At 48.5% G+C, this 15,089-nt stretch overlaps 1 protein-coding gene across 1 annotated transcript in view; it reads right to left on the bottom strand.

The window, feature by feature from the left end:
• foxj3 (forkhead box J3) overlaps positions 1–14,681 on the bottom strand; it is a 143,901-nt gene extending 129,220 nt beyond the window's left edge. Inside the window, exon 1 of the mRNA XM_088937948.1 lies at positions 14,440–14,681. The gene's annotated coding sequence lies outside the window, so the exon portion shown is untranslated. The remainder of the gene's footprint in view (positions 1–14,439) is intronic.
• Between the last annotated feature and the right edge of the window lie 408 nt (positions 14,682–15,089).

The raw sequence follows: 15,089 nt of genomic DNA, 5'->3' as shown, positions 1-15,089 counted from the left end.
TTAAATCACCTTTAAATTCCTCGACAGAGACCACTCCAACTGGCCTGTTTGTATGGTTTGATCTCTTGGAGGACAACTGTCATCGGAGCCCTCTGTTCACCCTGGCTCAAAACTCTTCCTTCAGCTCTGGCCAGAGAGCTTACACGTACAATACCATTTAAAATCAGATTTCAAAAGGGCTTGGAATCACAAACATTATTTTACTGCATTTATTTCATTTCTTTCCCCATCCGCACAAAGTGTCGGAGAATCTTTTGCAGATACAAGACAATATACAATGTAGAGCGCTTTGCCATCAGGAGTTAATTATTCTCAGGTACATAACAGGTTAGCAGAAACCTGTACACTCTGTGGCTTTGTTTGAAATAACATGTTGCTTCTAGCTATTTATTAATAAATCGATTAGACTAGACATGGTTTACACTATATAAAAACGTTAACATTTCGTGAAAAAATGGCTGAAATGAGAAAAACTTCTAAATTACTAAAAACGAATATCGTAAAGCAACAGATCACTTACGTGCTAAGATCATTATGTGCTAAGAACCCCACTGCGTGAAATATTTCATCCTAAAAATATCTTCATTAGAAAATTGCTCACTATCTTGGAAGGTCTCTCCTGATGGAAAAATCTGTATTTTCCTTAACCTGTATAGAATATTATAAAATGTTTACCTACTGTTAGACAATAAACAGAACCTGTAGTAAGGATATACAGGGTTTCATATGTCAGATGCAAACACCCTACATTCCCCGAGTGCATGGCGGATTAACCGGGAATTCAATCCAAACTTGAATTGCTAGGTGTGCCAGAGAATTTCCAGTCACGTATGGACCAAAACAAGCAGCAAAGCCTCCTGTTATGGCTGCTGTGCATTTTATTCCGAACACTGCCAGGCCGTAATAGCTCATATCCAAGATTAGAGGAATCCCAATACCGGCGGCCAGGGCACGATGAGCTACCAGCAAGTCAGCGCATTGACAACAAGCCTGGGTCCACTGGGAAAAACTCCACGTCTAACCTAATACCACCTTCCACACCACACAGTCACTCTTGTGCCTGCTTGAACATTCGGGATCTTTTGTTATAGCCTTCAATATCTGTCAGTTTCCTTAAGGAAGAAATCATTATCATTACATGTGATTGATTCGCTTTCAATAACATTAACCATTTCAAAACAGCCCAGGAGAAAACAAAAACCTCTGTGAAACACACCAGGACAGTCATACACACACCCCCACTGAACTCACGTTGCAAACACAGGCACTGTGTACTGTAGCTCACGCTGGCATCTACAGTACATCCCACTAGCCTTCCCAAGTGAATGTTAGTTCTGCTCTCCTACCAAACGCACTAACGACTCTACTGATGCTTTACTGTGTGAGTTTCAGATTGCCCGTAACACTGGTGCACCGAACAGGACCTGGTAAGATGACATCCCGCGACTGAACATCAACCACCTTTTCAATGAGAGAGCTGAGCACAGGGCTGTTCATTCTGGAGCAGCCCTGTACCTACATAACCTGCAGGCTTCCTTCCATCAACTGTGCGCAAGTGTCCGGTGTCGAACGCACTTGTGAACTTCACTGTGAACTGCAGGAGGTATTAAAGGCACCAGTGAAAAGTATAAACAATGTTAATCTATTGAACAATCTTACTAGCAACTCTCATAAACAAAAAAGCAAAATGAAATAATCTTGCTAGCTATCAATCGCTCCCGAAATGCTAATAATCGCTGATGAGAAAGGCGTATTGGAGATGCAACCGGCAAGGCACAGGTGTAAGATGTTGGACAGGGATGTGGTCCGTGTGAGGAAGATTGGACAACAAGGAAACAAGCACATCAGCAGACTGATAACACAAATGACTGAGTTATTAGCCTGCATATATTCATCTGATTTAATTTCAATTTCTCCCCCATGTGCTCTATACATATATCTGTCAACGTGACAGAAATGCAAACCCGATCTAGCCCCCCAGACTGGAGCTCAGTGAAAGTCAAAGTTGGAACGGGAGGTTTCTGACTCTCTATAAAAAGTGCACTGATTCAGGAGGCTCCGGCAGGCTCCAGCTGGATGGGTCCCAGAGGGAGGGAGGGAAACGTGTGCGTTTGTGAACTCGGGCTCTACACACGAACCCAGCCAGCCCTGCACCTTGGTGCACCGAGCCCATCTCGCATTCAGCAAGAAGAGGCCTTTAAAAATTCATTAATTTACAGCAAAAATAGATTAAAGCACCCAACTGAGCTAAACTAGAAGTTTGGGTCTTGAACAATATTAATAATAAAACAGATCCCCAAAGCCTGAGGGCATCTGCTTGAAGGAGGGCTGTGTTGCACCTTGCAGCAAAGAGCAATCTACGTGTTTTTAAAGCATTGTCTGTATTTTAATAATGCAAATAAGCTGATGGAAAACTTTTAAAAGTCATTAAAATGTAAGCTTCTACGATATTCAGGGTACTCTATAACTCTTGTCAATCCAAGACTTTTTATGAGGTTCAATACCATCTCACTGCTGAGTTGGTGCATCAACTCTGCCTGCCTCTAAAATGCCTACTGGAATTGCAGTCACAGTAATTGCTCTGGCCAGTTCTAAATGAGGATCAATTAAACAGACAGTTCTTCTCTGATCTTTCGAGTAAAGAGACACTTTTTTACACAGAGAAGCTTGTTCACACAATATAACCGCAGACGAGATGCAAATTACAACCAGGAAGGCATTTTAGGCAGATGAATGGCTTTAGATCTGCTCTGCATTCCGATGAACTGTGTACTGTAGCTAACACGCTCTGTAAAATTCCGATCTAAAATGAGCTACAGAAAACGCCAACTAAATATCGGATTAAAGCAGGAGCTTAATATGAAAACGTCTATTCAAAGCTTTCCAGAATAATCTGAAATCTGCTATTGCAAAACCAGTGGTTTGCAAAGCCATGAAGTGCTCTGCTAATATTCCAGGCTGTGGCCGACCCTTCGGCGCGGTTCTGCATGGTTATAGGAAGGACTTCACGAGACAGCCTGCTACAGCATCTGGCCAGTTCACACTTCAGAGCACACTTGTAGACAACAACAGTCAAAGATACAACTGCTTTCAAGAACAGCAGTTAAACTTGTCTTGGAAAGCCCGCAAATGAAATTATTTTAAAATGCGGCATGAAATAATCTAACTAATAAGAAGGAAATGAATGTGACAGTGAATCTGGACCAGGTGGTAGATCATTTGTGCAGATTTTGTATTCCTTGATGGGAGACGTTCCAACACATTCTTTTTGTCGATGCACTAAAAGGAAGCTATTTAAGAAACATTTCCAGGAACACAAATAGAAAGAATCTATTAAACGTGAAAGAACTAATTAAGAAAGCTCTGTGCTTTCTGCACCCTACAAACTAACGCTTAATGGACTTCATATGCAAAGCCTTTATTCAAAGGTGGGAATTAAGGAACTCCAACACCCCACATTCTGTGTTTCAGAGGTGAGGCCTTATCAATTTAACCACTGTGTAGCAAGAACCTTGTTGGTGCAGTAGCACTGAACCTCACATAATCTCAATCTGGACGCCATTAATTGCTTACCTGGTGGGAGATGTCAAAGCAGACAAGGGGACAAACAACATATTCATCTAGACTAGAGTCCATTTAACAACAGGGGACTGACTACTTACATCCCAGGCCTGGGTGTTTCAATAATTGCTCTGAAAGAAGGCTTTCAGAGGAAAATAAAGACCATGTCACTGACCATGACAGCATTCAGAACCTGCACTGTTGCTATTCAGAACATAGGCCAATGGCTCACAATGGAATAATGTCAATCTGGCAAGACACCCTGATGCAATGTAAAGGCAATGATCGTTTTTTCATTCATTTTGATGTTTCCACATCCTGGCTGTCTGATGCAGACCTCACTTTGGGATTATTCAAGGGCATTCCTGTGGACCTTTCTCTCAAACATCAAGGGGAAAGTACTCCTCTTCTTGGGCTGTCAAACCAAGATTGTCGGAGAGACAAACTACACTGAGAAGGAAGAACTACAGCACTCAAGCAGGCCATAAAAGAGCCATAGAAATATCGTAACTTAACTAAGCATTGCTAGCAGATGTGTATATACAACAGGTAAATGTTTTGCAACCATCATTTCTATAAACAGTTAAAAAGCCATTTACATATGTAGAAATGTGCACAGCTGGACAATGGTTTGAATACACAAAGGAAAAGCAGCACTTAGTCCGTCACTGGGAATTTGCCCAGCTATGCCCCATTCTAGCAAATAAAAGCAAAACACCAGCAGGCAAAGACAATAGCCTACGAAGACTGTCAATATAGATGTGATTTTCAAAACCAGGAGATCTGCTGCCATGAAGTCCTCCCACTCAATCACAGTGTCTGACATCTGCAACTCTTTTTACTACCAGATCTGTATTGTACTGGAATCAAACCAGGCAAACAGACACACAGCAAATAAACCCACCTGGCTGGTGCTTTTCAACTTTTGTTAGCCTCTGGCAGTGCGTTAGAAGCCTGCCTGGAGCTGCCAGTGGATTATTTACAAAAGGAAAAATAATACAGCATCTGGCACGTCTGACAGCATCACAGAGCCCCCACTGACCCGACCGGCCTACTGGGCACGTTCTCGTGACAGCACTGAGGGGCCGCTCAGCGGTGAGCGAACCACTTGTCCATGAAAATCAGCACAACACCACATCTACAGAAAGGCCCAAATTCAGATACAAAAGAGCTAATCGATGCCGCCAGTCCTCACGGACAGGTCCTTCTCTCACCTGAGGATGTAGCTACCGCTGCCGAGTCCAGGAGCCAACCTGAGCCAAAGGCAAACATGACCTCAACAACGACAGCACATCTAATCAGCCTGTATGCAGGAAACTGTTCATTAACTGGTCTTCTCCTTGCAGTGGGCATCATTACAACAGGAAAGGCCAACAGACATTTATGCTAATGACCTCATAATTATATGCAAGTTCATGGACTCGGGGACCTGGGCTGTAACCTGACAATACTGAGCTTGATACAATGAAACAGGCTTTTCAGCCATTAGCTACACTGCATAGGAGGGATTGACCCAAGTACTGGTTTTGACCAAGCATTCCTCTTCATTAATGAAACAAATACTGGGTACAGTGGAATGAAGTTCAGAAGAGGACTTTGTAACCAGTCCTTACAAACGTTGCTTCAAGTAACTAACCTTAAAAGTGACTGAAGAAAAGTGAGGTGAAGAGGGCATGTCTGCCAGGCGCTTCTGTCCAGCATTTTACTTTAAAAAAACCTGCTGTTTCTTCTCCACCAGGGAATGGAGCTGAAATCCATCCAAAAAAACTACCATTACTGAAATTACCTTCAATTAAACGAATTCACAGTTGCCCTTGAACCAGATCCAACAACAGAGGCTGTCAAACAAAAATAATAATAATAATAATTGCTTATACTTATACATCGCTTTTCTGGACGCTCCACTCAGAGCGCTCTACAGGTAATGGGGATCCCCTCCACCACCACCAGTGTGTAGCCCCCACCTGGATGATGCGATGGCAGCCATAGTGCACCAGAACGCTCCCCACACACCAGCTCTCAGTGGGGAGGAGAACAGAGTGATGAAGCCAGTTCAGAGATGGGGATTATTAGGAGGCTATGACTGGTAAGGGTCAATGGGAAATTTGGCCAGAACGCCGGGGTTACACCCCTACTCTTTTCGAGAAACGCCCTGGGATTTTTAATGACCACAGAGAGCCAAGACCTCGGTTTTACATCTCAGCCGAAGGCCGGCGCCTGTTTACAGTATAGTGTCCCCTTCACTATACTGGAGCATTAGGACCCACACAGACCGCAGGGTGAGCGCCCCAGCAACCTTAGTTTTTCCCAGCAGGTCTCACCTCCAGGTACTGACCAGGATCACACCTGCTGAGCTCCAGTGGGCTGCCAGCTGTGAGCAGCAGAGTGATATGGCCCAGAACTAGAGAGTGGTATCACAGCAAACCGACGTGGCCACACAACAGCCAGAAAAATGACCAGCAGGCTCAGATGCCCAAAACAACAGACACAGACAGGCATGGCTGCAGCACCACTCCACACAGGAAGACGGTGTTACAGCGCGTTAGAGTGACAGTGTAAACTGAGGTGGTGACTGTGCACAATATACCGAAACGGGAACTACACATCACACTTAGGAAACATCCGATTCGAAACTTACCAAGTACAACTGGTTTTCCACATTACCCCAAAGCCCATCGTGGTTGGGAAGGCTTTTTCTGTTTTGTATTTAAAAGAAAATGAACTGTCCCACTCTGAGAAAATGAAAACCTGGCCGATATCATCAACGTGCAAAGCTTTACAAGTTTGCACCTGGAACATCACTATAATTTTTCGACCCAAGGCTCAAAATCCATTTTGTAAACTGCAGCCAATCGTGCAATTAACTCCACACTTTTATAGGTCAAACTCTATTAACAGAATGGAAGTGAAAATGCACTTCCCGCATAAATCAGGAAGCCCTTTGCACTGCCGGATTTTTTAAATTCCTGTCAATAAAGGGCCAGTGATCCTGGAACCTGCTGTTTCCAACCCATCTAACCAATTAACTCCAGAGGCGGTACCTCTCTAATCAGCACCCGTTAACACTGCTGCCCCTGCATAAACTCGGCCATGACCTCCTGACTGGCACTTTGCTCTCAGTATTGGGAACTGTTGCACCAGCCGGCCTGAAACCCGACACGTCTTGAGCAACCACAAGCACTTCGAACTTGCTTCTCGGCTCCCGATGGCTTTCTCACCCACTCCGGGTCAGCAGCTCCCTGCTGAAACTCCCTTGTTTTCCAGCTTCAAGCCGCCACCGTCTTGGGAACCATTCCACCAAATTAACTGCAAGTGCAGCCCCCGGAGAGAACTGCCGTCTACTATGCGATGTGTGTTGTGTATATATATCGTGTTGTGGGAGCGTCGGGTGGCTTCTGTTACACAGCTGTGAGGAAGCTTTAAAAGCGAGACAGTTTAAAAAAAAAAATCTGAGGTACTCTTCACGGACTGCGAGGGAAACTCGTTGTGTGTCCCTGTCGTCTTCAGGTGCTTTTTTTTTTTTAAATAAAGACCCGTAGTGTAAATTATTAAAAGGTGTCAAGAGTTCATGGGAGAGAGGGGGGTAAAACAAACCACTGCACCTCACTAGTTACAGCGATATATTTTACTGCACTTCCTGAGGTATTTACAGTACATGTAATTCATGTTAGTATAAGAAGCGCTTACCATGTTCAAGTATCGCCTACTTGCAGGAATAATAATATGCAGCTCTTGGGTAAACTGTGAATTTGTCATTCAGAGCATGCCTCTTCACTTTCAATCCCGGCCTCTGAATTTTAAGAGGTGACGTTGGTTCTCAGGGAAGATGAGCACAGAAAGATGTGAGCCAGATAAAGGTTCTATCTTTGCAGAGCGGGGACTTTTTCCAGTTTCGTCATTCCTGTAAACAGTCTCGCGGCCCGGGGACTTTTACTAGCAGTACTGCAGCGATGGGACAGCTGCACCAGCTGTGGGCTGCCTGACATCACTCACGGCGTCCAGAGAAACTCCCATCCAAAACGCCCCGTACAGCGAGAGACGCATGACAATGCTCCGTCAGAGTAGAGATTTCTCTTTGCCTACAGCTACTCAAGTGCTACAGAACCATAATATGACGGAAGAACAATAAAGACGGCAAAAAGAATGTAAAAACTCTCGACGTCCCTAGCTCTGCAAGGCTGAGGAGAACGTGCGCAGATCTGTGCTGGAACAGCCGATCGACGTCACACAGCATCCCCTGAGGAAGGAATCGAGCGATAGAGAGGAAATGCCACAAAGCAGCATGTATCCAGCACGCTTACGCAGCTGTTACTAAACACAAAATGTTTCGCAGGCATCTCTAGTCACAATTTAACAGGACAACATCAACCGGCTTGCGAGACTGCTGCGAAAGTTGTAGAGTTTCTCCCCTGGAGTTCACTCACACTGCTCCACTGAGGGGCAATATCAGCTTCCTGTTGCCTTCGTCTTCCAAGATCTGCCCCCGTCTGGGTTCCTCTTCCTCCACAGTTTAAACTGGCAGGTTACTCTGCCCAAGAATACTCTAGAGTTACAGGTTACCCAAATCAAATTTTAGGACTAAAGGATCTTTTTTGCAGTAATAGCTGCAAGAACTCAGCTATTGCCACACTGTCTTACTTCAGCGTTGCATGACACTGGGACTTCCTTGGCAGCCTTCACTGCCGCAGTCTTCTGTTCCTACTCACCGCCTCTCTGTTATTCTTGTTACTGGACTGTACATTGCTCAGACGATCCACAGTGGTGGAAATCTTTCACGCGCCGCACGAATGAGTTTTACACTTGAAGAAGTGAAAGCGGGACAATACACCTTTTGAAGACGCCTTGTCTCCTCGAATATAAGTTATTCTAGCTACAAGGTTTGGGACATCTGTAAAAGGATGTTCTTTCACTTTATCTAAAGGGATATCAAAAATAAAGACTAAGAAGACTGACAAGCTGAAAAGGAGTAGATTATAAGAGCCTGGCATCTCCAACAACAATCATCTTATCCATACAGAGTATGGCCTGCAGCAGCAATATCCAGTGAAACACATCACATCAATAAACCACTCAATTCCAGCTGAATGCATGTAACAGCGCAAAGCATGATCCAGTTTTCTGGGCATTGTGTTCTCACTTGATTCAGCTGAAGAATAAACGCCTGAACCCATACTGTGACAGCACACAAGATCTCCGAGACCGCTCAAGGAGAAGCACTCTCCTTCAATAACTTGTAATAATAATAATGTAATGATAATGTTTCTTTATTAGCCCTATACAATTTCTCGCATTAGGAATTCGTCTTTTCGCATACCCCAGCTTTTCTCCATGAGACACAGACAGACAGACAAGGAGAGAAGCTTGGGGTCAGAGCGCAGGGTCAGCCATTGTACAGCGCCCCTGGAGCAGTTGGGGTTAAGGGCCTTGCTCAGGGGCCCAACGGAGTAGGATTCCTCTGCGGGAATGTGTGAATGCGTCAACACCTCCCAGGTCAGCTGTGCAAATACATCCTAAGAATTGTCCATAGAAATGCAGTACACAATCAAAAAGTGCACTTTTTTTCAGCACTTCCTCTGTGAACAGGCATAACCCTGATTAAGCACCAAAGCCTACAGGGTGAACTTGTCAATATGCAGTAGATCCAGGTTTTCTGACACCTACAGCGGATTTCCTGACACAACAGTCACATCAGTGGCCTGCAGATCAATGTGTTGCCTTCTATCTTCTATAGGAGTTGCATCTGTGCTCCTGACATGACTGGAGAGTAGTCTAAAGAACCCGAGCTCCCTGAATTCTGGGAAGTCCATCCAGGAATTCGCCTCACTTTTCTGTGTGCCTCTCAGCGAAGGCCAGCCGTACTCTTTCTTTTTCACGAGGGCTATATCCAGCCTGCAGCATGTGGACTACAAACAGACAACGCTCCCAGGAGTCTGCTATCCCTTCGCAGCTCTCACTCCACCGATCAATTTTCCATCCGCCTCTTCGGATTTAGGGTCTGGGGGCAGCCGGAACCTATCCCAGCAGGCAACGGGCACGTGGCAGGATATACTCTGGACAGGAAGCCAGTCCACTGCAGGGCACACAGGCACCGACACACACTCACACCAGGGCCATTTTCCCAGAAGCCCATCGATCTACCAGTATGCCTAGAGCACCCAGAGGAAAACAAACCCGAACACAGGGAGATCACTCAAACTGCAGAACTGAACCCAGGGATCCAGCACTATGAGGCAACAACACTAACCAAGTGCTACTCCCGCCCCAATGCTAACAATACATTACATGCAATGGCAAAACAGGCTAACGTAGCATCTTTATTCTACAATTTCTGCTTCATTTAGCCCACTTGTAACAAGCACCCAGTCCAGAATGGCCAGTTGCAGGTTCCTCAGTCTCGCGGCCACAACGCCAACGCCATGCACGAGGAGAAAGAGGAAGTGCAGACAGACTCCTCCGACATGCCCACCTCCTACAGCCTTGACTTTTAACACATCGCAGGCCACACAGCCGTGCAGCGTGGGCTCCTCGCTTTCAGTTTTACACTTTACTGCGGTGTTTAATTTCATCAAGAACTTGCATGCTCTTGATTGGGATTTTTAAAAATTCTAATCAGTTTTTTTTTGTAAATGCAACGTGCTCAACAGGCCCATTTTAACAGATTCCTCACCTTGCATTTTAATTAAATATTTTGAGGTTTGGGAGCAATCCACTGAGAACTCCTACAAAGGGCAATCAGCAGAAAGTGTGACAGCTGTTCTGCAATTAAAAAGCCAAATTACTCTCAATCAACACCATTTAAGCCATCCCAGAAATCTCAATCCCAATAATAATATGAAAAATCTGTTCAGGCAGCTCTCGCCCTGATGAGAATTAGCACAGAGTCCAAATAAAGAGTCGGCACTTCTTGGCATGATGCTAGAGAAAGAAAAAGAAAACCTTATATTCATACAGATCTCCGTCTGCAGTCTATTCAAAATGCAGTGATAGAGATGCTCTCTGCTTAAACACGCAGCTGAAGAAAAAATAATTAAAGAGTCTCGGCAAGCATCTGTAAACCCACAGGTTTCCATTTTCTGCGTTTTAAGGACGGGGCGACTGTCAAGGTGCATTCTAGTCTACTTCTGTACTTTGCATGAATTTGCATAATCAAGTTAATAGATTTGAAAACCTTCTGATCGATAGTAATTGCGCAATACATCTGGGGAACTGCTGCTATTAAGCAGCTGTAATTATGCTATCCCCAGTAAATCAGCGCTTTATGGGAATGATTTAAGGCTCACTCTCGCAGTGCACGTTCTGTCCCTCTCAAGGGTCCAGACCAGTGCTCCTTTCAAACTCCCTATTCTGCGTTAGTGACAGTCATCCATAAAATCGGATCACACGTTTTACAATACACTTTCTCGACAGGGTTTCCATGAAACAGGAAAAAAACCTGCTTTCGTTACTCAAGAATAAATGGATGATGAAAAAGGGTAATTTTTAGAAACTCCGCAGCTACAACAAAGCTAAAAAGCAGCCCTAAGGTTGTAACGCGGGGACCTGGCTGAACTGTCGAATCTTAACAGGAAACCTCCACTCCTCTTCTGCCTAATCTAAACCACGATAAATGTTTTTTTTTTTCAAATTCCACTTGAGGCAGACCTGCTCCCGCCTTGAGGCGAGGAAGGATCTGACAGGCCGCCCTGCGAGAGCGCCCAGGGCAGCTCGGCAGGTGTGAACCGAGCGACGGCTTTCAAGGAGGCTCCGACGAGCCCTGTGGGTTCTGAGGGTTCTGAGGTGACAAACAACTGAAGCTTTCAGATAAGCTGCACGGAGAGGCAGAGGTTAGAGGAGGGGTGAGCCAGAGAGCAAAACACCAAGGCGGAGACAGACAGCGATACAGCCAGAGCCAGCCTACTGAAGCCCTGGGAGCTGCCCGTGGCAATACTGAACACAGCTCGCCACGCGTGCACAATACAACCAGCACAAGTGTCACTTCACCATCAGACACCAGTCACGCCACTTTCCAGAAAGGAGGACAACTACTAAATGTCAACTATTAAAAAGTGTACTAAATGGGGTCACAGTAGGCAGACTGATGGAACACCGTAAACAGAAAAATAAACAGCCATACCAACGTAATCAGACATTTTACACACACCAGGCTATATTATGCGCGTGATAAACCCTATAAACTCTCCAACCTGGACCCAAACTCAAGATCAGAACCACACTGAGACAATCACAGGCACAACACAATACCGGATTGGGATACGGCGTCCAGGGGTTTCACCCGAAGCCAGCTGGAAGAGAAACAGCACCTGGGGTCAGGCCCACACAAAGGGGAGATCACATCTTTTCAATGTCAGACCCACCGTGCACACTGCTTAATAATCCCCAGTTTATGCAATGCGTTATCAATAGTTTGCGACAGGTTTCTGCGACACTCACTGAAGCTGGGGAGAAGGTGCTTGCAGCGAGGGGGAAGACACTGGAATGGCAGGCTCCCAGCCGGGGTACAGGGGTTTTACGCCCAGCCTGCGTACATGCGTCCACAAGCACCACTTGGTTTCAGTCTCCTGCGCGACGTCCCAGGAGCCGATGGGCGGCCCGGCAGCAGCCCCGCGGTCCGAGCTGAGCCCCGAACACTGCCGGACACTGGCCAGGCGGTCAGATGCACCTCTCCATTATTACTAGACAGCTGAACAGCAGAACAGAAACACACCCTGCGAGCTAATGACTGAATTCTCGGGTCAGCCGCCCAGGACTTTATTAACATCGGTCAGAATTACGCTGCACTGAGTGTTTTTACTCTTGTCCTGATCTGGACTTCACTGCATTAGGTTTCACATGGAATCTCTAAGATCGCTCCGACACTCACTAATAATATAACATGCCTCGAGTCCAGCAGTTGTGCTACACACTGTAATGAAGTTTAACAACGGCGCCTTTCACTCTCTGGGGTATAACATACCAGCGATTGCTTACGTGTCTTTTTCAATGAAAGAGAGAATAACAGTGCAGGTGCAGGGATCAGAGCTCAAAGAGGATCCGAGTAAGAATTTCTGCATCTGCATAGCGCTCCACATGCAGGAAGAGACTCACTCACCCTCACCTGGTTGACAGGAGGCAGCTGTTCGGCGCCAGCAGCCCGACTCACTCAACACTGCCAGGGCATCCTGAATCACCTCGAGTTCAGGTTAACACCTCCTGGCCTGAAAACCCACAGCCCCTCTCCGCTAACCCCCTGCCCGAGCCCGACTGCACCCGGCTGGCTCAGACTTGCGAGAGCAGCCCGGCCCATCCAGCCCAGCAGGCTCACCGCTGCGCCCCGGAGGAGAAAACAAAGCTGGTCGCCGGCTCAACCGGACAGCCCACTTCAGTGCAGGCGGGGAAGGTGGAGAGCTTCCTCCCACACGGGCAGCACGTTCACCTGGAGGGGCCTGCGATCTCCCCGCTGAGACGCCCACGCCGGCACCTGGTCCGAGGCACCTAATCGGGCGCACCAGCTCATTGAAACCGCACCACTAAACCCGAGGATGCGCTTGAGACAGCTGCTCTGGGCCGGGAAGCTGGGGCTCCCGATCTCGCCAGGACCTCTCGGGGCATGGCTGGTTAGAAAGCACGTCTGCAAACCGCAGCCATCGGGGTAGGCTGGACGGACCGACACGATTGGGGAGGAGAAAAACACCAAAAAAAAAACGTGCGATGGAGTTAAAAGCAGCATCAAAGTCCCTTGCCGCTCCGCCGGCGGCGTCCGACCGGGGACCAGCGGCCGACGCCGCCTCCGTGCCGCCGGGGAAGCGGGGTTACTTACGAGCGCCCGCGAAGACACGTGTGTCCCCCCCCCCACCGGCGGGCCTGCGGCGATCGACACCGTCCGCCGCGCTCCTCGTCCCCGGCTCTCCCCCCCACAGCTGTGCGGCGGCGGCGGCGAGCGGGGAGAACGGCCGGCCTGGTCTTCCCCAGCAAACACTTTCTCCCAGCGCCAATCCCACCGCACGTTTGCGGCGGCTGTGTGAGCGAGTGTGCGCGGAGGGCAGAGGCGACACGGGCTGTCAAAGTTGCTCCGCTCAGAAAGTGTTGGCGGCGCTCACGTTTAAAAACATTTTTTAAAAAAAGAGGGGGGGGGGGGGGGCAGAGACCCGACGCGTCTGTGTGGATAGAAGGCTGTCTCTCTTCCTGCGTGCATCTTCTGTGACAAGAGGGGCACAGGCGGACCCCCGTCTCGGCGAGTGACACCTACTCTACAGCCGCGGCACATCTGCGCTCCTCCGGCGGGTAACTCCACACACGGCAGCCCAGGCACGCCGGCAGCCTCAGCTGCCCCTGCCCCTGCCCCCCGGGGTAAACACCACCGAGGTCCGCACGCTTTTTGACCAAGTCGCTCCTGCCGTCTGCTCTAGGAGGCAGCTGCTCTGACAGCAGCAGCTTTGAGCACTTTCCACCCGAGCGACACCCCAGATCTCATTCCGCACTAAAACCAGACAAAAAAAGCTCAACACAAGTCTCGTGTTTCCCGGGGTGTTCGGCAACTGTCAAGAGAAATCCGCAGAAGACGCGACACCCCGTTTTGGACGTGCACTCGGCTTACAGTATTTCACCTCTGAACTGCACGAAATGTGCAACAGCTACACGCCTCCGCCAGCGCGACCCACCACGGCTCCCACGGCCACGCAGGGCGCACACGGCCACTCTCCGGCTCAACCCCCCCCACCACCCCCTGCCTGCAGGGGACCCCCGCGTCCGATCCCCCCGACGCGAGAGGGAGGAGAGCCGCCAGGCCTTCCCGCCCGCCTGGATCCCCGCGGCTCGAGTAGGGCCCGGCGCCCCGGGAGAGGCGCTCTCCTCCCGGGCCTCGCTTCAACTCCCATCCCCGTGTTCTCCCAGCTTACTCACCCTGGGTAGGTGGTGTTGGACCGGTCCAGGTCTGTGCGGGAACAACAATGCCCCCACCCCTTCCACCGCTGCTTCTTCCCCCAGGGGGTTGGACTCCTTTCCCCCCCCCGGGCGCTGTCGCTTTCGGTGCCTGTCCCGGGCTATACCCGCGTCGCCCCGGCCGGTGTGTGGGTCAGTGTCGTCCCTGGGCTCCTCCACCTTCTCCCGTCTGCTTCCACTCAGCAGCGAACATCCGGGAACCCGCTCGCTCGCTCGAGCACCCGGAACTACTTCCAGGGCTGGCCGGAGCACGGCGCAGATCACTCCATGCTGCGCGCTGTCTGTCAAGCGGGAAGATGATCCACATTCGCACCATTAACTAGCCCCCCGCCTGCGCCGGGAGAGCGCGCTTCACCTGCGACGCTCCCAGACGGGGCTGTTGTGCGCGTTTGAAGCGCTAAGTCCTGAAATCTGCGTCTCGGGTGGTGATGGTGGCGAGGGGGGATGTCATTGACGGAAGACCAATTCAGATTTGTTCACCCCGCTCTGCATTTTAACCACTAGCTGAAATTTTCTTTATCCTCCCTTTGCGTACCGGTGGCTGGTCTTTTGACGTTATTAGTGCCTAACTAACGAGGCCCACTGATTAACCCATCTGATGGTCAAAAGAC

The sequence above is a fragment of the Atractosteus spatula genome, chromosome 20, assembly GCF_055471065.1.
Source record: "Atractosteus spatula isolate fAtrSpa1 chromosome 20, fAtrSpa1.hap1, whole genome shotgun sequence".
NCBI classification, from domain to species: domain Eukaryota; kingdom Metazoa; phylum Chordata; class Actinopteri; order Semionotiformes; family Lepisosteidae; genus Atractosteus; species Atractosteus spatula.
The sequence above is the reverse complement of the archived record's forward strand: the minus strand, read 5'-3'. Positions and strand labels throughout refer to the sequence as shown.